Source organism: Panulirus ornatus, chromosome 8, assembly GCF_036320965.1.
Source record: "Panulirus ornatus isolate Po-2019 chromosome 8, ASM3632096v1, whole genome shotgun sequence".
Taxonomy (NCBI): domain Eukaryota; kingdom Metazoa; phylum Arthropoda; class Malacostraca; order Decapoda; family Palinuridae; genus Panulirus; species Panulirus ornatus.
The window spans coordinates 31884812-31909754 of record NC_092231.1 but is presented as its reverse complement, the minus strand read 5'-3'; the positions used below and the strand labels follow the sequence as shown (position 1 = coordinate 31909754).

The 24943-nt window shown below is 41.6% G+C and overlaps 1 protein-coding gene across 1 annotated transcript in view; it reads right to left on the bottom strand.

The window, feature by feature from the left end:
• The window catches only part of LOC139749889 (uncharacterized), a 550483-nt gene extending 530396 nt beyond the window's left edge, over positions 1-20087 (bottom strand). The window contains exon 1 of the mRNA XM_071664274.1: positions 19764-20087. The gene's annotated coding sequence lies outside the window, so the exon portion shown is untranslated. The remainder of the gene's footprint in view (positions 1-19763) is intronic.
• Positions 20088-24943: the final 4856 nt, after the last annotated feature.

The following is a 24943-nucleotide window of genomic DNA, read 5'->3' as shown; positions in this document are numbered from 1 at the left end:
CATTCTAATTTCGTCTCTCTCTCTCTCTCTCTCTCTCTCTCTCTCTCTCTCTCTCTCTCTCTCTCTCTCTCTCTCTCTCTCTCTCTCACTCACTCACACACACACACACACAGACGATAACGGCATTTTAACCAACACAAGCAGTGTGGTTATCTGATGAAACAGATACTCCCATTCCACGTATATCGTCGAGAAGTGTCCAGTGGTACTCACCTACACGAGATGTAACCAAACAAGATAACTGGAGGTGGTTGTGTCACGCTGCACCATGTGATATCATGTGCTATCCTCAGATGCCTCTCATGCACAGTGCACAGTGCAACCAGTGACCCAGGCTTATATATAGGACGGCCACTGAAAGACGCGACCGATGTGCACACTCCTGGCACATTAGAAACCCCGGGTTTCACCTCCTCCAAAACTCGTGTATAGTTTCCCTGGTCTCTTGTTTCCCCGTTTCATTAACTTCTCTGTACGTCGCTGAGGGCGGCCGGCCACCAGGTCGTGATGTGTGGGTTTATCCCTGACTGCAACATTGAACGTATCAACAAGTGTTTCCACCTCCAGGTACGTACCATGTCCAGTGTCGCTACAACAGTCACTGTTGCTCCTGTTAACAGAGCCACAGGTATAAGGCTACGTTAACAGTCCGCTGGAGTGTGTGACTCACCATCATTTCAATATAAGTCATTATCGTTCTATAACCCGGCGTGTGTCACCACCTCTGACTGGTCACATCAACACACGTACATGCCACAACAACCCACAACCCAGAGCGAGACACAACCACAACTGTACAGTAATTACGACGTGTTCTTAAAGGTTAACAGTACGAAGCTAAGTGATCTCCCTGCTACAATATTGATACAAATGATGACACTGAAATTCACTGTCGAGTAATACAAAGGAAATCGGTTTAGTGATGATATGAGACATCAGAAAATGTGTATTTAACTGTTATCATAAGATGAAACAACGAGTGACCTTGGAATGATGACCAGTCATAATCTATGATACACAAAACATCACTTAACTTTTTATGATAAAGTCAACTTTCAGGTTTCACAGTTAGACTAATATTGAACCCATGATACGTGAGATAATCCGTCCCAAGACGCAAGTCACGCCACATAATATATATAGTCCAGGTCTGGTCACCAAACTTTATCAGAGATAAAGTAATATTGACCACAAGCAGCTGGGACAGTTATACCTTCAATTAGAGTTACAACTTTAAAAAGATACAACTGAAAATACAAAATACATAATAATTTCAGTCGCAAAAATGTGTCGCGTTAAAGACAGACAATTACTATACATAACCGTATGACGCGCCAGGCAAGATACACGTGAACAATAACACTACAACAACAGTTGTATAACATGACAGTGAACAATAATATTACAACAACAGTTGTATAACAACATGACAGTGAACACTAACACTACAACAACAGTTATATAACATAACAGTGAACACTAATACTACAACAACAGTTATATAACAACATGACAGTGAACACTAACACTACAACAACAGTTGTATAACAACATGACAGTGAACACTAACACTACAACAACAGTTATATAACATGACAGTGAACACTAATACTACAACAACAGTTGTATAACAACATGACATTGAACACTAATACTACTACAACAGTTGTATAACAACATGACAGTGAACAATAATACAACAACAGTTGTATAACAACATGACAGTGAACACTAATACTACAACAATTGTATAACAACATGAGTGTGAACACTAATACTACAACAACAATTGTATAACAACATGACAGTGAACACTAATACTACAACAACAGTTGTATAACAACATGACAGTGAACAATAACACCACAACAACAGTTGTATAACAACATGACAGTGAACACTAATACTACAACAACAATTGTATAACAACATGAGTGAACAATAACACTACAACAACAGCTGTGTAACAACATGACAGTGAACAATAATACTACAACAACAGTTGTATAACAACATGACAGTGAACAATAATACTACAACAGTTGTATAACATGACAGTGAACAATAATACTACAACAGTTGTATAACAACATGACTGTGAACAATAATACTACAACAACAGTTGTATAACAACATGACATTGAACACTAATACTACAACAACAGTTGTATAACAACATGACAGTGAACAATAATACTACAACAACAGTTGTATAACAACATGACAGTGAACAATAATACTACAACAACAGTTGTATAACAACATGACAGTGAACAATAATACTACAACAACAGTTGTATAACAACATGACAGTGAACAATAATACTACAACAATAGTTGTATAACAACATGACAGTGAACAATAACACTACAACAACAGTTGTATAACAACATGACAGTGAACACTAATACTACAACAGTTGTATAACAACATAACAGTGAACAATAATACAACAACAGTTGTATAACAACATGACAGTGAACACTAACACTACAACAACAGTTGTATAACAACAACATGACAGTGAACAATAATACTACAACAACAGTTGTATAACATGACAGTGAACAATAATACTACAACAGTTGTATAACAACATGACAGTGAACAATAACACTACAACAGTTGTATAACAACATGACAGTGAACAATAATGCTACAACAGTTGTATAACAACATGACAGTGAACAATAATACTACAACAGTTGTATAACAACATGACAGTGAACAATAATACTACAACAGCTGTATAACAACATGACAGTGAACAATAACACTACAACAGTTGTATAACAACATGACAGTGAACACTAATACTACAACAACAGTTGTATAAAAACATGACAGTGAACAATAACACTATAACAACAGTTGTATAACAACAACATGACAGACTACCTGAACACCATCATGATTGATCAAGAAACTTATAACACATCATAAACCTCTGGCACACAACAACAACAACAACAACACAACAACAACAACAACAATGCTCGCCTCTCAACTTGTTTCTCCTCACCAGAGGCCGCGGATATAACCCCCCCCCCCAAACACACACACACACACACACACACACACACACGCACCCGTTACGCCTACATCACAGGTGGTGTTGTGTGACCCAGGTCGGGCAGGGCAAGCTGTGACCCAGCCTCCTGGTGGTGGTGAGGTGCGACCTGCTCAGCATGAAGCCATGGCTGCCTCGTGATGGTACAACTGGTCTGTATATAACCCACAACACTATAACTCCTTGTTCATGATGATCATAATAACATACATACATTCCTACTGCATCATCCCCCCGCACACTGACCACTTCCTGACACTCATAACATGCCACGAGACTCATACCGGAGACTCATAACATACCAGTGACTCATACCGGAGACTCATAACATACCGGAGACTCATAACATACCAGTGACTCATACCAGAGACTCATAACATACCGGAGACTCATAACATACCAGTGACTCATACCGGAGACTCATAACATACCGGAGACTCATAACATACCAGTGACTCATACCAGAGACTCATAACATACCGGAGACTCATAACATACCGGAGACTCATAACATAACAGATACTCATAACATACCAGAGACTCGTAACATACCGGGGACTCATAACAAACCAGTGACTCATACCAGAGACTCAAAACATACCAGAGACTCATAACATACCGGAGACTCATAACATACCGGAGACTCATAACATACCGGAGACTCATAACATACCAGAGACTCATAACATACCAGTGACTCATAACATACCGGAGACTCATAACATACCAGTGACTCATAACATACCAGTGACTCATAACATACCAGAGACTCATAACATACCAGTGACTCATACCGGAGACTCATAACATACCAGTGACTCATAAATACCAGTGACTCATAACATAACAGACTCATAACATACCAGTGACTCATAACATACCAGAGACTCATAACATACCAGAGGCTCATAACATACCAGAGACTCATAACATACCAAAGACTCATAACATTCCAAACACTCATAACATACCAGAGACTCATAACATACCAGAGACTCATAGCATACCAAAGACTCATAACATTCCAAAGACTCAAAACAAACATACCAGAGACTCAAAACATACCAGAGGCTCATAACATACCGGAGACTCATAACATACCAGTGACTCATAACATACCAGTGACTCATAACATACCAGTGACTCATAACATACTGGAGACTCATAAGATACCGGAGACTCATAACATACCACAGACTCATAACATACCGGAGACTCATAACATACCAGTGACTCATAACATACCAGAGACTCATAACATACCAGTGACTCATAACATACCAGTGACTCATAACATACCAGAGACTCATAACATACCAGAGACTCATAACATACCAGAGACTCAAAACATACCAGAGGCTCATAACATACTAGAGACTCATAACATATCAGAGCCTCAAAATATACCAGAGACTCATAACATACCAGAGCCTCAAAATATACCAAAGACTCATAACATTCCAAAGACTCAAAACATACATACCAGAGACTCAAAACATACCAGAGGCTCATAACATACCAGGGCCCCAAAACATACATATCAGACACTCATAACATATCAGAGACTCATAACATACCAAAGACTCAAAACATTCCAGAGACTCAAACATACATACCAGAGACTCAAAACATACCAGAGGCTCATAACATACCAGAGTCCCAAAACATACCTATCAGAGACTCATAACATACCAGAGACTCATAACATACCAGAGACTCATAACATACCAGAGACTCAAAACATACCAGAGGCTCATAACATACCAGAGCCCCAAAACATACCTATCAGAGACTCATACCAGAGACTCATAACATACCAGAGGATCATAACATACAAGAGCCTCAAAACATACCAAAGACTCAAAACATACCAGAGGCTTATAACATGCTAGAGACTAATATCAGACCAGCCGCCTCAAAACATTCCAGAGACTCATAACATACCAAAGACTCATAACATTCCAAAGACTCAAAATATACCCGACTCAAAACATACATACCAGAGACACAAAACATACCAGAGGCTCATAACATACCAAAGCCCCAAAACAGACATACCAGAGACTCATAACATACCAGAGACTCAAAACATACCAGATATTAAAAACATACCAGAGGCTCATAACATACTAGAGACAAATATCATACCAGCCGCCTCAAAACCTACCAGAGACTCATAACATATCAGAGACTCATAACATACCAGAGGCTCATAAAATACCAGAGCCCCAAAACATACCAGAGCCTCAAAACATACCAGACTCAAAACATACCGGAGACTAATACCATACCAGAGCCTCAAAACATACCAGAGACTCATAACATACCAGAGCCTCAAAACATACCAGAGACTCAAAACATACCAGAGGCTCATAAAATACCAGAGCCCCCTAACATACCAGAGGCTCATAACACACCAGAGCCCTAAAATATACATATTAGAGGCTCATAACATACCAGAGACTCATAACATACCAAAGCCTCAAAACATACCATAGCCCCAAAACATACTTATCAGACACTCATAACATACCAGAGACTCATAACATACCAAAGACTCATAACATTCTAAAGACTCAGAACATACCAGAGACTCAAAACATACATACCAGAGGCTCATAACATACCAGAGCCCCAAAACATACCAAAGACTCAAAACATACCAGAGGCTCATAACATGCAAGAGACTAATATCAGACCAGCCGCCTCAAAACATTCCAGAGACTCATAACATACCAGAGACTCATAACATACCAAAGACTCATAACATACCAGACTCAAAACATACGAGAGGCTCATAACATACCAAAGACTCATAACATTCCAAAGACTTAAAACATACCAGACTCATAACATACCAGAGACTCATAACATACCAGAGCCTCAAAACATACCAGAGACTCATAACATACCAGAGACTCATAACGTACCAAAGACTCATAACATACCAGAGACTCAATACATACCACTCAAAACATACCAGAGGGTCATAACAGACCAGGGCCCCAAAACATACATATTAGAGACTCACAACATACCAGAGACTCATAACATACCAGAGACTCAAAACATACCAGTGCCTCAAAACATACCAGACTCAAAACATATCAGAGGCTCATAACATATTAGAGACTAATATCATACCAAAGCCTCAAGATATACTAGAGACTCATAACATACCAGATCCTCAAAACATACCACAGCCTCAAAACATACCAGAGACTCAAAAGATACCAGAGGCTCATAACATACTAAAGACTAATATCATACCAGAGCGTCAAAACATACCAAAGACTCATAACATACAAAGACTCATAACATTCCAAAGACTCAAAACATACCAGAAACTCAAAACATAAATACCAGAGACTCAAAACCTACCAGAGTCTCATAATATACCAGAGTCTCATAACATACCTAAGCCTCAATACATACCAAAGACTCATAACATTCCAAATACTCATAACAACCAGAGCCTCATAACATACCAGAGGCTCAAAACATACTAGAGACTCATAACATTCCAAAGACTCATAACATACCAGAGGCTCAAAACTTACTAGAGACTCATAACATACCAAAAACTCATAACATACCAGAGACTCAAAATATACCAGAGAAATGATACAGCATTGTTTACATTATCGACACATCACGTGGAATACATTGTAAGGGCTATATTGTTTTTTCATTAGCTTCCTGAAGGGTTTTATTGCTATACCTACGTCAATCTAGATCATTATTCTCAATTTTCTCATGAAACTTCTCGTGATTTCAGCGTGGGTCACTTCCTGTGTGCACAGAACGAGCAGCAGACTGGGAGAGTCGCGAGACCTTACACACACACACAACTGTGGCCGCCAACTACGACTTCGCTACATGACACACCATAGTTTGGTACGTTGCTCGCTGGTCTTGCTGTGCGTCCCCAGCGGGAGGTAACCGGGTATCTGGTTACTCGTTAGTAGTGGCAATTATGTAGCGTAATCTGTTTCATGTCCTTCACTTTCTTCCTTTAGCTCCATACATGCTAAACATGACAGCCCCTGCCGCTGCATATCAGCTGTCCAGAATATAAACATCATTGAAGCCAGCTGTGAAATTCCGTAAGACAATGAGTCTACAATGTGTGGTGGAGGCAGGTTCCTTCCCCAACAGCAAAGACTGTATGTGTAGACTTGAACCCTTTCAATGTATGTAGTGATGGCAGCCACAGGCAAATGACATTTTCCAAGTTATGTGGCACAACGCAGGTTGCAACGCTCCCTTGTCACATACCTCCCACCATGGCCAGCCCGCGTGAATACTTCACTGGCCAGTAGCTCGGCTCGCGTAGCTTAAAAGAAGACTCCTAACCTGTGTGTCTCGCGAGCGACTAATACTTCCTAGATCCTGGTGTGAAGGTGAGCATGACGGTACGAGGAGTCATTCTGGCGTCCGTCTCTTCCTATGCACAGAACAGCTCATCCAAGGTCTCTTGCTCAACCTCCGACACCTGAATGACTCGCTCTCCATCCCTGAATCCTCCATGATATACTTGTCTCTTGCTGCTAGTCTGTCATTAGCACTCGTAATCACCGGGTCAGGCTTGTTCCCCCTACCTCCTCCTTCACCCCCCTCCTCCTCCCTCCTCCTCCAGAACCTACCTAACACCTGGCCCAGGCCTGTGCCCAGTGATGTGATGAACTGCCGTAATGTCAGTGGCTACAGCATCTCAGTCTTGATGGATAACCTTCAGTCATGTTGATCAAAGACGGAGGGTGTTCGGCTGCAGCCAGAACACGCTGTCGAGTTGACGCCCCTAGCTCCAGTTGCAATAGAGGTCAATTTTTCGTCTCATGTAAACTTTGTCACACACAGAGTAGCTCTTTCTAACACTGAACTGTTTAAAGTGTCACTCCTGCCCAATCTGGTGCAGTTCCCACTGCCATCTGGTGCTCCAGCATCATTACTCGTACAGGGAGAAGATCTTTGGGTAAATCCTGCTTCACATGTTTTAGATTTCGCCTACTGGCGTTAAGTGGCTCTATAGTTCTTGTGGAATGCCAGTGGAAATGTCCAGCTGGTGTGGCAGGAGCAGGTCATCCCTACAACCCTTAATAAAGATGGAATACCATCAACTGTTGGGGTCCAGACAACCGTCTCTGACCCCACAGATGACACAGACACCGTTATTGAGTTTGTCTTTTTTTTATGATGGTTTATCATTCAACTCCATTTTCAAAACCTTACAACATAACTTAAGTGAATACAAAGTGATTCAAACAGCAGCAGACCAATGGGTTATTTCGAGGTTGTTTGTGATAGTGGAAGCCATCAGAAACTCACAGATTAGTGTGGTAAGAGTTAGAATATATACAGATAATTCAGACACAATGATCTGCAAATTGTCATTGTGATTAAGGAAGCGCAAGTAATATAAGCCGTGAACTTGAAGCGGAATATTCATCAAGTCTCCTTTCAATCGTATCGATAATTCTACTACCAACTACTCAAACAGGATAATCGTTCCGTATGTTAACAATCCTGTTGAAGAAAAAGGTACCGCGCCTCATTCCAGGTAAATCGTTTGCCCACGAGTTTGTATCATTACTGCAGGTAAAATCATGTTAATCAATATTAAGAAACTTGATGGATCAAGATTATCAAAGCCTTTGATAATCATAAATACTTGTATTAGATCAACTCTTATCCTTCCTGCTTCTAAGCTAAGCAGATGAGATACGTCTCATCCTATCTCATAGGATTTGTTTCTTAGCCCGAGTATCATTTTAATAGCTCGATGCTGTAGTAGCTCGATGCTGTAGTCTCACTTTGTTCTTTTTAAGTTACATTCATCCAAACTGAACTCAATAATCAAGATGTGGACGAACCAATGAATTGTAAAGAACAAGGATGATCTCCCTCGACTTCAGTCGAAGATTCTCTCTATGAATCCAAGAATTTTGTTCGCTCTGTTCACTGCTTCCGTGCATTGCTTACTTGGTTTTAGGTCACTAGAGAATATCAAGCCCAAATCTTTTTTCCTGATATAACTTCTGCAGTTCAACAGAATTCATACTGTTGCTTGACTTTTCGTTTTTGCCACCGACATGTATTACTTTGTTCTTATCGATGTTAAAATTCGTTTGCCACTTATGAGTTCAGTCCACCTGTATGTCTACGTCAGTTTGAAGCTGGAGACGTTCAAGTTTATTTGTAGATTTATTTCCCAACTTGGTATCATCAGCGAATTTTGACATCTTGGAATGCAGCTCATTATCAATATCATTAATGTATATCAGAAAGAGAACCGGTCCCGAGACTGCTCCTTGTGGCACTCCACTTGTTACGTCCAACCATTGTGAGGTTTGGCCATTAATCACTACTCTTTGTTTACAGCTAGTTAACCAGTTTTCTATCCAGTCAAGTACAACCCCATCATTGCCAAGTGACATAATTTTTGATAGTAACCATTGATGCGGAAACTTATCCAATCATTTCCGAAAACCTAGTTACACGATATCAACACCTTACTTTCGTCATACATGTTCATTATACCAAGAAAAAAAATAGCATATCTGTTAGACACGAGCGATTTGGTCGACAGCTAAGCTAAGAATCATTTATGATGTGGTGGTTTTCTAAATGGTTTACAGTCTTATCTCCGGTGAACAGTTTGCATAAGTTTTCCAACCACAAAAGTTAAGCCAATCGGACGATAATATCCGGAAAGTGACTTAATGCCATTTATTTTTTTGATATCTGTGTTACGTTGAAATTTCCCACAAGTGACTTCCTGGAAATGGTAATCAAGTGGTTAACTATCTCATTTTTCGCCACTTTCATTGTCCTCACACAAATGTATCGGGGCAAATTCATTAGGGCTGCCATTTTATTTACTTTCCTTCCGCTTTTATTTCACTTTGATGAAAAACGTTCTCCTCTTTTATCAGTGAAGCTCGAATCGGGACACGAGTTGTCTTGTATCAGATGCAAAACAGTCATTTAAGATTTTCGCCATGACTTTGTTCTCTTGAACCAAATTACTATTTTCTGTAATTAATGAACTTGTTAACTTGGTAATGACTCTCTTGCTTCTTACGTAACTGTAAAACTCCCTTGGGTTCCTTTTGCTATTTTCAGCAATATACGATTCACATATTTTCTCTTATAACTCTCCTACTTAAGCAAATGTACGTAACTCACTCTATCATTTTGGTTGCTGGTGTATATATGAGTTCCTTATGAACTACTTTCTTAGACTACCGCCACTACTTTATGTCACCGTTCCACCACCTTGGTTCCATTTTAGAAAAAGATAAGTCTTACTACGCACTGGCACGTATGCTCCCTCTACTGCTCTGAAAGTTTTACGGAAGCTTTTCCAAGCTACGTTCACACCCTTTTCATCAACCATATCATCCAGGTTTGCCTCTCACGAGCATCTTCAAAATCGGGTATATTTTCGCGACTGTCATGTTGAGAACATCACATGCAGCGCTGCACGAGACGTCAACATGAATTTGGTGATGATCTTATACCAAACTTTTCTTCAACTTGCACATTATGAAGCAGATTCTCATTTGTAGTTACCACTAAGTCTTATATATTCTCGTCGCCAGTAGGATTCTCGACCATCAAGCAAACTCATATAGAGTCCACGTGGGCCCTGAGCTACTGGATTCTCCACATTACGATACCGGTATGTTAAAATCTCCTACTGTGACACAATCTTGTTCATTACAAATTTCCGTTAACTGATCATAGAATCTTTGTTCTACCTCTACGAACACATTCTAGTGTTATTCTCTTGCAAAGTTTATCTTTAATTCCCACAAAAATAGTCAACATCCTCAAAAGCATTTTTTATATCGGCATTTCAATAACGTTAACATGGAATAAGAGATCCCGGTCGTGTTGGCTTGCCCTGCCCCATGTTAGCCAGTGTACCTTGCAGGTGAACATTGGACGAGCAAACTTCTGTTGTTGACATCTAACCAAGACTGGCACACAGCATTCATATGGTACGTTCGAACAATCATGTCATCATCTGAGGTTAATGTATAGAGAGTCATTTGTTATGTTTATCATTAGTGAGTGGTTCATACCTTGAAATGGCCATGGTATACACAGTGGGTGAACTAATACTTCCGCATTTTGCCGGGTAAAAGTTAACTTTGTAGAAGCAGTTGTAAATATCACTCGGGCCATTCCATGAACCCTTCAGTTGACTTCATTTATAATGTAGGCGTGTCATTCTTCCTCTCTCACTACGGAGAGACATTAATACTTATGATATTATAAACTCAATAATGACGTAACTTTTACGAAATGTTTAAGAACTTTTATAGAAAATGAACAAAAAAGTCATATAAATTATAGTTTGTGGAGGTTTAAAACTCCGTATAAAGCTATTAAAAGTTCAATTATCTCTTCCAAATGCATTACATGTGATGTGCCTCAGATGACAAATACGATTTATCAGTACACTAATGGAGTTTTAGACTCTACAACTGAACTACGTGACATCAAATGATATCAAAATGTCATACGTTATCATACACGGGAGCGTATTCCACTGTGTTGTGCGCTGTTTCAGTTCGTAAAACCATCATTTTCTATCAAGAGTGAACCATGGGTTCTGTTACAATATGTAGTGCTTCGTTCTACCACCAAGAGGGGCAGGTCCCATACGTAGAGATCTGTTCACGGTCTGGCCGCACGACCAGACGTAGGTCAGAATGATTTCTGGGCCACTAATCCATTCTTTTAACGTAGCCTTGTCATAATATCTTATCTATAATATACATATATATATATATATATATATATATATATATATATATATATATATATATATTTATTTATTTATTTATTATACTTTGTCGCTGTCTCCCGCGTTTGCGAGGTAGCGCAAGGAAACAGACGAAAGAAATGGCCCAACCCCCCCCCCCCCCATACACATGTATATACATACGTCCACACACGCAAATATACATACCTACACAGCTTTCCATGGTTTACCCCAGACGCTTCACATGCCTTGATTCAATCCACCGACAGCACGTCAACCCCGGTATACCATATCGATCCAATTCACTCTATTCCTTGCCCTCCTTTCACCCTCCTGCATGTTCAGGCCCCGATCACACAAAATCTTTTTCACTCCATCTTTCCACCTCCAATTTGGTCTCCCTCTTCTCCTCGTTCCCTCCACCTCCGACACATATATCCTCTTGGTCAATCTTTCCTCACTCATTCTCTCCATGTGCCCAAACCACTTCAAAACACCCTCTTCTGCTCTCTCAACCACGCTCTTTTTATTTCCACACATCTCTCTTACCCTTACGTTACTCACTCGATCAAACCACCTCACACCACACATTGTCCTCAAACATCTCATTTCCAGCACATCCATCCTCCTGCGCACAACTCTATCCATAGCCCACGCCTCGCAACCATACAACATTGTTGGAACCACTATTCCTTCAAACATACCCATTTTTGCTTTCCGAGATAATGTTCTCGACTTCCACACATTCTTCAAGGCCCCCAGAATTTTCGCCCCCTCCCCCACCCTATGATCCACTTCCGCTTCCATGGTTCCATCCGTTGCCAGATCCACTCCCAGATATCTAAAACACTTCACTTCCTCTAGTTTTTCTCCATTCAAACTCACCTCCCAATTGACTTGACCCTCAACCCTACTGTACCTAATAACCTTGCTCTTATTCACATTTACTCTTAACTTTCTTCTTCCACACACTTTACCAAACTCAGTCACCAGCTTCTGCAGTTTCTCACATGAATCAGCCACCAGCGCTGTATCATCAGCGAACAACAACAATATATATATATATATATATATATATATATATATATATATATATATATATAATCCCTGGGGATAGGGGAGAAAGAATACTTCCCACGTATTCCCTGCGTGTCGCAGAAGGCGACCAAAAGGGGAGGGGGTGGGGGGCTGGAAATCCTCCCCTCTTGTTTCTAATTTTCCAAAAGGAACAGAGAAAGGGGCAAAGTGAGGATATTCACTCAAAGGTTGAGTCCTCTGTTCTTAACGCTACTTCGCTAATGCGGGAAATGGCGAATAGTATGAAAAAAATATATACATATATATGTATACACACACACACACACACACAAATGAGAGTTGGGGTGAGAGAGGATCATTACATTTTCGGGAGAATAAAAAGATGTTTTGGAAGGAGGTAAATAAAGTACGTAAGACAAAGGAACAAATGGGAACTTCAGTGAAGGGGGTCTAATAGGGAGGTGATAACAAGTAGTGGTGAAGTGAAAGGGAGATGGAGTGAGTATTTTGAAGGTTTGATGAATGTGTTTGATGATAGAGTGGCAGATATAGGGGGTTTTGGTCGAGGTAGTGTGCGAAGTGAGAGGGTCAGGTAGAATGGTTTGGTAAACAGAGAAGAGGAAGTGAAAGCTTTGCGAAAGATGAAAGCCGGCAAAGCGGCGGGTTTGGATGGTATTGCAGTGGAATGTATTTAAAAAGGGGGGTGACTGTTTTGTTGATCGGTTGGTAATGATACTCAGTGTCTGTATGGTTCATGGTGAAGTGTCTGAGGATTGGCGGAATGCATGCATAGTGCCACTGTACAAAGGCAAAAGAGATAAAGGTGAATGTTCAAATTACACAGGTATAAGTTTGTTGCGTATTCCTGAGAAATTATATGGGAGGGTATTGACTGAGAGGGTAAAGGCTGATTAGGGAAGAGCACTGTGGTTGCAGAAGTGGTAGAAGACGTGTGGTTCAGGTGTTTGCTTTGAAGAATGTATGTGAGAAATACTTAGAAAAAAGATGGATATGTATGTAGCATTTATGGATCTGGAGAAGGCTTATGGTAGGGCTGATAGAGATGCTTTGTGGAAGGTATTAAGAGTATGTGGTGTGGGAGGTAAGTTGCTAGAAGCAGTGAAACTTTTTTACCAAGGACGTAAGGCATGTTTACGAGTAGGAAGAGAGGAAGTGAATGTCGGTTTGCGGCAGGGGTGCGTGATGTCTCCATGGTTTTTAATTTTCTTATGAATGGGGTGATTAGGGAGGTGAATGCAAGAGTTTTGGAGAGAGGGGCAAGTATGCAGTCTGTTGTGGATGAGAGGGCTTGGGAAATGAGTCAGTTATTGTTCGCTGATGATACAGCGCTGGTGGCTGATTCGGGTGAGAAACTGCAGAAGTTGGTGAGTTAGTTTGGTGAAGTGTATGAAAGAAGAAAGCTAAGAGTAAAAGTGAATAAGAGCAAGTTTATTAGGTTCAGTAGGGTTGAAGGACAAGTTAAATTGGGAGGTAAGTTTGAATGAAGAAAAAATGGAGGAAGTGAAGTGTTTTACATATCTGGGAGTGGATTAAGCAGCGGATGGTTCAAGGAAGCGGAAGTGAGTTACAGGGTGGGGGAGGGGGCGAAGGTTCTGGGAGTGTTGAAGAATGTGTGGGAGGCGACAACGTTATCTCGGAGAGCAAAAATGGGTATGTTTGAAGGAATAGTTGTTCCAACAATGTTATATGGTTGAGAGGCATGGGCTATAGATGGCGATGGTTGTGCGGAGGAGGGTGGATGTGTTGGAAATGAAATGTTTAAGGGCAATATGTTGTGTGAGGTGGTTTGATTGAATAAGTAATGAAAGAGTAAGAGAGATGTGTGGAAATAAAAAGAGTGTGGTTGCGAGAGCAGAGGATGGTGTGTTGAAATGGTTTGGTCACATGGAGAGAATGAGTGAGGAAAGATTGACCAAGAGGATATACGTGTCAAAAGCGGAGGGAACGTGGAGAAGCAGGAGACCAAATTGGAGGTGGAAAGATGGAGCGAAAAAGATCTTGAGCGAGCGGGGCCTGAACACACAGGAGGGTGAAAGGCGTGCAAGGAATAAAGTGAATTGGAACGATGTGGTTTACCGGGGTCGACGTGCTGTCAATAGATTGAACCAGGGCATATGAAGCGTCTGAGGTAAACCATGGAAAGTTTTGTGGGGCCTGGATGTGGAAAGGGAGCTGTGGTTTCGGTGCATTACACATGACAGCTAGAGACTGAGTGTGAACGAATGTGGCCTTTTTGTCGGTTCCTGGCGCTACCTTGCGGGGAGGGGGGACTACTATTTCGTGTGTGGCGGGGTGGCGACGGGATTGGATGAAGGCAGCAAGTGTGAATATGTACATATGTATAAGTCTATGTATATGTATGCATACAATGAAATGTATAGGTATGTATATGTGCGTATGTGGGCGTTTATGTACATACATGTGTATGTGGGTATGTGGGTGGGTTGGGCCATTCTTTCGTCTGTTTCCTTGCGCTACCACGCTAACGCGGGAGACGGCGACAAAGTATAATAAATAATATATATATATATATATATATATATATATATATATATATATATATATATATATATATATATTATCCCTGGGGATAGGGGATTAAGAATACTTCCCACGTATTCCCTGCGTGTCGTAGAAGGCGACTAAAAGGGGAGGGAGCGGGGGGGGGCTGGAAATTCTCCCCTCTCGTTTTGTGTTTTTTTTTTTTTTAATTTTCCAAAAGAAGGAACAGAGGGGGCCAGTTGAGGATATTCCAAAAAAGGCCCAGTCCTCTGTCCTTAGCGCTACCTCGCTAACGCGGGAAATGGCGAATAGTTTAAAAGAAAGAAATATATAAATATATATATATAATGTGATCATTCTGCGATTTTCGTCAACTGAATTTAATGTTCTAAACTCAATGTGTCAGTTACAGCCTATCAGGTTTCCGTATGAGCAAATCCACCTATGCAATTTTTCAAGTGGATTTGTTCCGCCACATTTGTATGTCACTAAACACAAACAAATATATCATTACCTTAGTGTAACACGTTCCTCTATCTTTTAACGTCCTGGGTCTATATTTGGCCAGTTTCTGCCCATACCATCGCTCGCCTATCTCATATGATGATTCCAATATGTGTTAGCCATGGACGATGAACACACCCACCCACCCACACACACACACACACACACACACACACACACACACATCCACACACACACACACCCACCCACCTACACACACACACATCCACACACACACACACACACACACCCACCCACACACACACACACACACACACATCACACACACACACACACACACACACCCTAAGTGATGTGTATGCAGATATCTTGTGGTGTGTAATATAAACAGCTGATGCAAAACACCATCATGTTGGTAAACTCCTAACATCACAAGGCCAGAGGTCAACACATGAATACTCTATGAACACACGTACCCATCTGTTGACAACTACATTTCGTCAATGTTTCTTAATCTCTTATCATACACTCCTTATGGAATCAACACACACACACACCACACACACACACACAAACACACACTCACACACCATCATTGAAGCAACTGAACAAGACAAGAATATTTACTGATCCAAAAACTGTTCCATCGTCATAGTTTCCCATCTCACGATTGCCTGACATTTTCCCCTGTTTCCGCAGCCGAAGCTTCCAGGACAGAGCAACAGAGCATCACCAGACAGGGAAAATCGGTTCATGGGAAAGATTATGACAGCGTAAAGCTTCAAGAATTACACACAAACACAAACATACATATAGACATAGACATCATATACATTCTATATTAAAAAATATATCCCCGAAAATGCATAAGTATACACAAAAATATAAAGAAAAGATAAAAAAAAGATTGACTTTCATCTAGACAAGCAAGCATCGTGGGACCCCATGAAACCGTTCAGGAGAAAACCCAGGAAACTCAGACCTAACATATCTCTGTACCATTCACTTACGAATCCTGCACATTCTTCACGCACCAAACCTAACTATCCTCTCGTCTTTAAGGCCTTAACCTCACTAGGCTATCTTCCCGCTCTTACTCTACCACCAGACTACATGCAGTACTAACTTTGTTATGCTAACCTCCAGTCCTAACTAGGCTATCTTCCCGTTCTTACTCTATTCCTACGCGACCTTAAGTAGCTAGGCTACCCAGCATACCTTATTAGGCTACGATATCTTCCAGACATTACGTCATATAACCAAGCTACCTCGCAGTTCTTACCTGGCTATGTTACCCTACGCTCCTAACTGACTACTTTATTATCCTGCATTGCTTACCTGGCTAACCTAACCTCCAAACATTTGGTAGTTAAGCTACTCTCTGCAGTCCCTTTGTAGGTTAGGCTATCCTTACTATGTAATATTTCCAAGCCTTTACCATATCATTTTCATTGACAATATCGTTCCAGATTTGTGCTTGAAGAGCAATGACATCATTAAAACTTGCTATTCTAAGTGAAAAAATAAATCGGGACTATTATGTTGCCTAACATTACATACGCTGTTGAAAATTATCTTAAAAAGTAATATGTCTGCGAACACCGAATATGCGATCATCAACACAAAGTCTTTTCTGGTTCTGGGACTAAATCACATGATGATGCCTAGTCACGAACTGGGTTCGCTAACTTAATTATTATCGAGATATTCAGCCTCATTCTGAAGCTGTCGTCAACCCCTCATACTATTTCTACATAATGTTATGATATAAACGTTCTCTGTAATTACATAACTAACAGGCCTGTGTTTGAAGCACCACACAAGATCTAAAATATCTAATTTGCAAAATCTGTCCAGGAGCTGCTAAGAACTTAATTCCATTGCAACGAGGTTTAAAACTTCTGTATTTAGTCTTATCAAAACAACCTTCCATGATACCATGACACACTTGCAAATCCTCCCTCGCTAGTTCCAAGGCTGCTAACATCTTCAATTTGTTTATGGCGTCTACAACGGGTGTTGTAACACTGATAACCTGGTGTCCTTCATAACCTGAACAGTCTTCTACCATCATATCTGAAGATCAAATCAAACAATCCACCAGTGGAGTCCCCAGCAGAGATGACAGCGATGGACCTCCCTCATCCCACACTTTACGAACTTCTGGACAAAATTTCTCTCACCAACATTTCAAAGTTTGGTGGAGACGTTCCACCATATCTTGACTTCCTGGATGAGCCCAGATCTGCCTGTACAACCTCAGGAAGTCCTGCCATAGTGAAAGTTTCAGCAAACCACCTACGTATAATGACCGCAGTCGACACCTGACGTATGGAGAGGACCTGTGGGAAACTGCACATATGTATAGGTTGGTAAGCACTGGCTACCAGTGTGTAGCAACGGGCCAACGGTAAGAACGTAGCATAACCTGGCTGACTGGCTCGTGCACGCCAGGAGTTTGTGCAGATAACATTTCCAGATTGTTTGATCTCCAGTAACTGACATGTATGACAAGCTTTAATAATCAATTACAACCTTTATAGCAACAAGCCAGAAGTGTCTCAACACTGAGGCAAATTCTTTCACACGCTGTCTCATCAGCTACGTAATTATCTCTTGCTAGAAAGATTTACCCAGATCTACTTTGTAAGTTTAGATCACACCAGAGCTGTTCTTACTTAACCACAACTGCTGACAAGCAACGATGTTCACCTACATTACTGTACGTGTGTGAAGTATGCATGTAATGGTGCTGGTGATAATCTAGTGTTAGCGGGTGATTCTAATTTAAAGTCTTTGTATATAACTCAGCTCCTCCAGCTCAAGGAGTATTTGGTGTTGTTTGATCAAAACCCTATCGTGACGTCAGAGCGCTTGGGACCAATCACAGTGGCCACACCTTCTCCGGCAACTGAAATCACTGAACGTCCACCAATCGAAATCAGGAATGTCTCCACCATCTTCACTGTATCTAAGCTCACCTACCTTCCCCGGCCTCACTAACACAGAGGCACCAGCAAGTGTGTACGGACGGGTATGTAGAGTCATCCTGGGTCCTTCTTACACCTCCTACAAAGAGGCCCTCAGCTCTCTCAACCTGTCCACCCTCGCCCACCAACACCAGCAACACACACGGCAGTTTGAACCCCCCACCACCAGGGGGTTCGTCACCACAATCCCCTTGTTCCCAACGGAGGTCGTACGTAGACCAGATATAAGAACAGTGTTATACCTACCATTATGAACGTCATAAACCATTCAGGAACCAATGAACAAGTTCATTAGCTATGCAAGGGAATAGCTCAGCTTTCTGTCAGTTGATATATGTAGTGCGTCAACTACTGTATTACTGTAACCATTCATGACAATGTTCAGTCAAGATGATAATGTATGGAACATAACACTAGCTCTGCCAACATCCCTGTATATCTGCTACCTTAACTATACGATCTAAATGTACCTCACTCATGTCCTTAACCGAAGTGAGGAAATATCCAGCTCAACCTAACTTATGATCTTGTATAACCACGTAACTATCATGGCCTCCCACTTCTGTAATACTGTAACACCTCATCTAGGTAATTTCAGCCCAATGGCTGCCTACACCCAATAAACTTATTTATCTATTCATTTCTCGATTTATCTATTCATTCATAGTTTCAGCTTGCTGGTAGGCCCCAGTCAGTTAACACCTGAGGGAGGAGACCCATGCTACACCTCCGCCCGGCACACGGGGCACCTCTACCAGGTCCTGGACCGTGCTAATGCTTGCTCTCCTCAGTTTACTCACTGAGGAGGCCCAGGGACGCGCCACGTCGAGGGGTACAGACCTGAGAGATTATACTCACACCAAGTGATCACTGAGTGCAGGCAGGCGAGTAAGCTCGTACCTGTGAACCACTGAGGAGGAGCAGCTGTCGGCAGTGGCCAAGTTAACAGTCTCAGTCCTTCACAACTCATCCGCCATCTTGCCTAGAAGGCGACCTGCCCATAAGACACCGCGCGAGAGTCGTACCACAACCACGTACAGTGAATTACCGTCGTACAACATCAACTTTTGTCGTACACCATCAACTTCTGTCGTACAACATCAACTCAGGAGGAGGTCGTGCTATCATTATGGGGCATCAGTATAACTACGACACGTTAAACACCGGTGACACGGCCATGCCTCCCACACTGTGACATTCGAAAGCCAACGGTCAACGGTTCTAAAAGTTGCCAGGTACCACCCAGAATGAATGCCCTGAAGTGGCGGCAACACCGCCGGACTACCACGTGGCATGTCGTTGCTAGCTGACCAACACCACTGGCGATACGGCAACGTCGGACCGAGACGTGGCCACATGGCAGTGTTGGTAAACACTAATGTTCACACACACACACACACACACACACGAAATAGTGGAAGATGTCCTATTCAGACAACACATAATGGGAGATAGTAACATAATCTTAAGAAATGCAATAAACCGGAAGAAATATACAATAACAATGAAGGACCAATTACGTTGGTGCACGAAGCATGACACTCACTTCTTACCGAGGCGAAGGACTGGTAATGGGGGAGGGGGAGGTGTTGGGGCGATAGATGAAAGAGGGAATTTGAATTTTCGTGGCGAGAGGGAGTCATTGAGACACACGTCTTTAGATCGTATACAGGAAAGTGTCTTGTCATGGAGCACACGAGCATGAGAGGGACTGATACAGCAACATTGCGAGATCTTATGTTTACACATACCAACGTGGATATTGAGAATATCATACACGATGCACCAGTTGGAAGAAAGGATCATGTAAGGCTCGAGTTGGAACATGGGGTAAAAGAGGACATTAAAAAGAGCAGATTTGATACAGAAACTAAAGAGGAGATATGATCGCAGAAACTAAACACCTTAGTAATTTCTACGGTAATGTAAGAATTCAGGAACCAGGGCTTTGTGTTCTGTGAAAATTATATGAAAAAGCAGAGGCATAGGTTCCTCAAACATCTGAAACGGTAAGAACGAAGAAGAAATGGTTCAATACAAGATGTCAATAAAGCAAACCATCTTCGAGATGTGCAGTGGCGAAGATTCAGTCATCACTTATAAGGTATAAGAGAACATGTGTAGCAACATAAGAAAAGAGGAACAAACAAACTTCCAAAAGAGTATTGTAGACGAGGCAGCTGAAGATCCAACACCTTTGCCACCAATTCATCAGGAGTCGGTGGTCAGCAGAAGAGCAGGTAATTTGTCTCAGGGATTCAGAGGGAGGAATGGTAGAAGCTGATGTAGGGATATGTGAGGAACTGAATACGAGTTCAAAATTGTTTTCACAGTGGAAGACACTATATCCTCAACACCTGTGTGAAGGAATGAGGAGGAGGAGAAGGTTCTGGAAATGGATGCGACGATGTCTACACATGATGTTGATAATGCTGAAGCACTTGACCCATACAAGGCTGATGGTTCTGATGAAATTTCATCATGCGTGCTGAAGATGTGAGCAGATACGTTAGATAAACCACTGGAATCACTGTTCCAGATGCCGCTAGAAAGAGCCATAGTACCAGGGGAATGGAAATGGGCAAACATTATATATATATATATATATATATATATATATATATATATATATATATATATATATATATATATATATATATTTATATTATTATTTATTATACTTTGTCGCTGTCTCCCGCGTTAGCGAGGTAGCAAAAAGAAACAGACAAAAGAATGGCCCAACCCACTCACATACACATGTATATACATACACGTCCACACACGCAAATATACATACCTATACATCTCAATGTACACATATATATACATACACAGACACATACATATATACCCATGCACACAATTCACACTGTCTGCCCCCATTCACTCCCATCGCCACCTCGCCACACATGGAATACCTTCCCCGTCCCCCCCTCATGTGTGCGAGGCAGCACTAGGAAAAGACAACAAAGTCCCCATTCGTTCACACTCAGTCTCCAGCTGCCACGCAATAATGCCCGAAACCACAGCTTCCTTTCCAGATCCAGGCCCCACACAACTTTCCATGGTTTACCCCAGACGCTTCACATGCCCTGATTCAATCCACTGACAGCACGTCAACCCCGGTATACCACATCGATCCAATTCACTCTATTCCTTGCCCTCCTTTCACCCTCCTGCATGTTCAGGCCCCGATCACACAAAATCTTTTTCACTCCATCTTTCCACCTCCAATTTGGTCTCCCATTTCTCCTCGTTCCCTCCACCTCCGACACATATATCCTCTTGGTCAATCTTTCCTCACTCATTCTCTCCATGTGCCCAAACCATTTCAAAACACCCTCTTCTGCTCTCTCAACCACGCTCTTTTTATTTCCACACATCTCTCTTACCCTTACATTACTTACTCGATCAAACCACCTCACACCACACATTGTCCTCAAACATCTCATTTCCAGCACATCCACCCTCCTGCGCACAACTCTATCCATAGCCCACGCCTCGCAACCATACAACATTGTTGGAACCACTATTCCTTCAAACATACCCATTTTTGCTTTCCAAGATAATGTTCTCGACTTCCACACATTCTTCAAGGCTCCCAGGAATTTCGCCCCCTCCCCCACCCTATGATTCACTTCCGCTTCCATGGTTCCATCCGCTGCCAGATCCACTCCCAGATATCTAAAACACTTTACTTCCTCCAGTTTTTCTCCATTCAAACTTACCTCCCAACTGACTTGACCCTCAACCCTACTGTACCTAATAACCTTGTCCTTATTCACATTTACTCTTAACTTTCTTCTTTCACACACTTTACCAATCTCAGTCACCAGCTTCTGCAGTTTCTCACATGAATCAGCCAAGAGCGCTGTATCATCAGCGAACAACAACTGACTCACTTCCCAAGCTCTCTCATCCACAACAGACATGGGGTGTTCAGTGTTATAAATGGAAATGATGAAGAGCTTGTAGATTTATGTGTTGAAAAAGGACTGGTGATTGGGAATACCTGGTTTAAAAAGCGAGATATACATAAGTATACGTATGTAAGTAGGAGAGATGGCCAGAGAGCGTTATTGGATTACGTGTTAATTGACAGGCGCACGAAAGAGAGACTTTGGGATGTTAATGTGCTGAGAGGTGCAACTGGAGGGATGTCTGATCATTATCTTGTGGAGGCTAAGGTGAAGATTTGTATGGGTTTTCAGAAAAGAAGAGAGAATGTTGGGGTGAAGAGGGTGGTGAGAGTAAGTGAGCTTGGGAAGGAGACTTGTGTGAGGAAGTACCAGGAGAGACTGAGTACAGAATGGAAAAAGGTGAGAACAATGGACGTAAGGGGAGTGGGGGAGGAATGGGATGTATTCAGGGAATCAGTGATGGATTGCGCAAAAGATGCTTGTGGCATGAGAAGAGTGGGAGGTGGGTTGATTAGAAAGGGTAGTGAGTGGTGGGATGAAGAAGTAAGATTATTAGTGAAAGAGAAGAGAGAGGCATTTGGACGATTTTTGCAGGGAAAAAATGCAATTGAGTGGGAGATGTATAAAAGAAAGAGACAGGAGGTCAAGAGAAAGGTGCAAGAGGTGAAAAAGAGGGCATATGAGAGTTGGGGTGAGAGAGGATCATTAAATTTTAGGGAGAATAAAAAGATGTTCTGGAAGGAGGTAAATAAAGTGCGTAAGACAAGGGAGCAAATGGGAACTTCAGTGAAGGGCGCAAATGGGGAGGTGATAACAAGTAGTGATGTGAGAAGGAGATGGAGTGAGTATTTTGAAGGTTTGTTGAATGTGTTTGATGATAGAGTGGCAGATATAGGGTGTTTTAGTCGAGGTGGTGTGCAAAGTGAGAGGGTTAGGGAAAATGATTTGGTAAACAGAGAAGAGGTAGTAAAATCTTTGCGGAAGATGAAAGCCGGCAAGGCAGCAGGTTTGGATGGTATTGCAGTGGAATTTATTAAAAAAGGGGGTGACTGTATTGCTGACGGGTTGGTAAGGTTATTTAATGTATGTATGAGTCATGGTGAGGTGCCTGAGGATTGGCGGAATGCGTGCATAGTGCCTTTGTACAAAGGCAAAGGGGATAAGAGTGAGTGCTCAAATTACAGAGGTATAAGTTTGTTGAGTATTCCTGGTAAATTATATGGGAGGGTATTGATTGAGAGGGTGAAGGCATGTACAGAGCATCAGATTGGGGAAGAGCAGTGTGGTTTCAGAAGTGGTAGAGGATGTGTGGATCAGGTGTTTGCTTTGAAGAATGTATGTGAGAACTAGAAAAGCAAATGGATTTGTATGTAGCATTTATGGATCTGGAGAAGGCATATGATAGAGTTGATAGAGATGCTCTGTGGAAGGTATTAAGAATATATGGTGTGGGAGGCAAGTTGTTAGAAGCAGTGAAAAGTTTTTATCGAGGATGTAAGGCATGTGTACGTGTAGGAAGAGAGGAAAGTGATTGGTTCTCAGTGAATGTAGGTTTGCGGCAGGGGTGTGTGATGTCTCCATGGTTGTTTAATATGTTTATGGATGGGGTTGTTAGGGAGGTGAATGCAAGAGTTTTGGAAAGAGGGGCAAGTATGAAGTCTGTTGTGGATATATATATATATATATATATATATATATATATATATATATATATATATATATATATATATATATATATATATAAAAGGAGAAGAGAACAGGAGGGGAACCACAGACCTGCCTCACTAACAAGTATGGTGCTTAAGTTTCTGGAAAAATACCAAAAAAACGTGTGGAAGACTTTCTACGGAGGAGAAATTTCCTAAGTGAGAGACAATACGTTTTAAGCAAGTGAAGGTCATGTGTAACAAAACGCTTAAGAGTTTTACGAGAGAGTGAGGTGAGTGCTGGACAAAATGAAGAGCTAGGTGGACTGTCTGTGTCTGGATTGCCAGAGAGCATTTGACACTGTACCACACAGGAGGCTAGATTACCCAGCAGGAGGGATGAGGGGGAATAGATTACGTCAGTGGAGGCAACAAAGACCTTCTGCTGGAGAAGTCTTTCCCATATGGGTGGAGGTGACTAGCTGGGGTGCCCAAGAGTTCGGATCTTGGACCC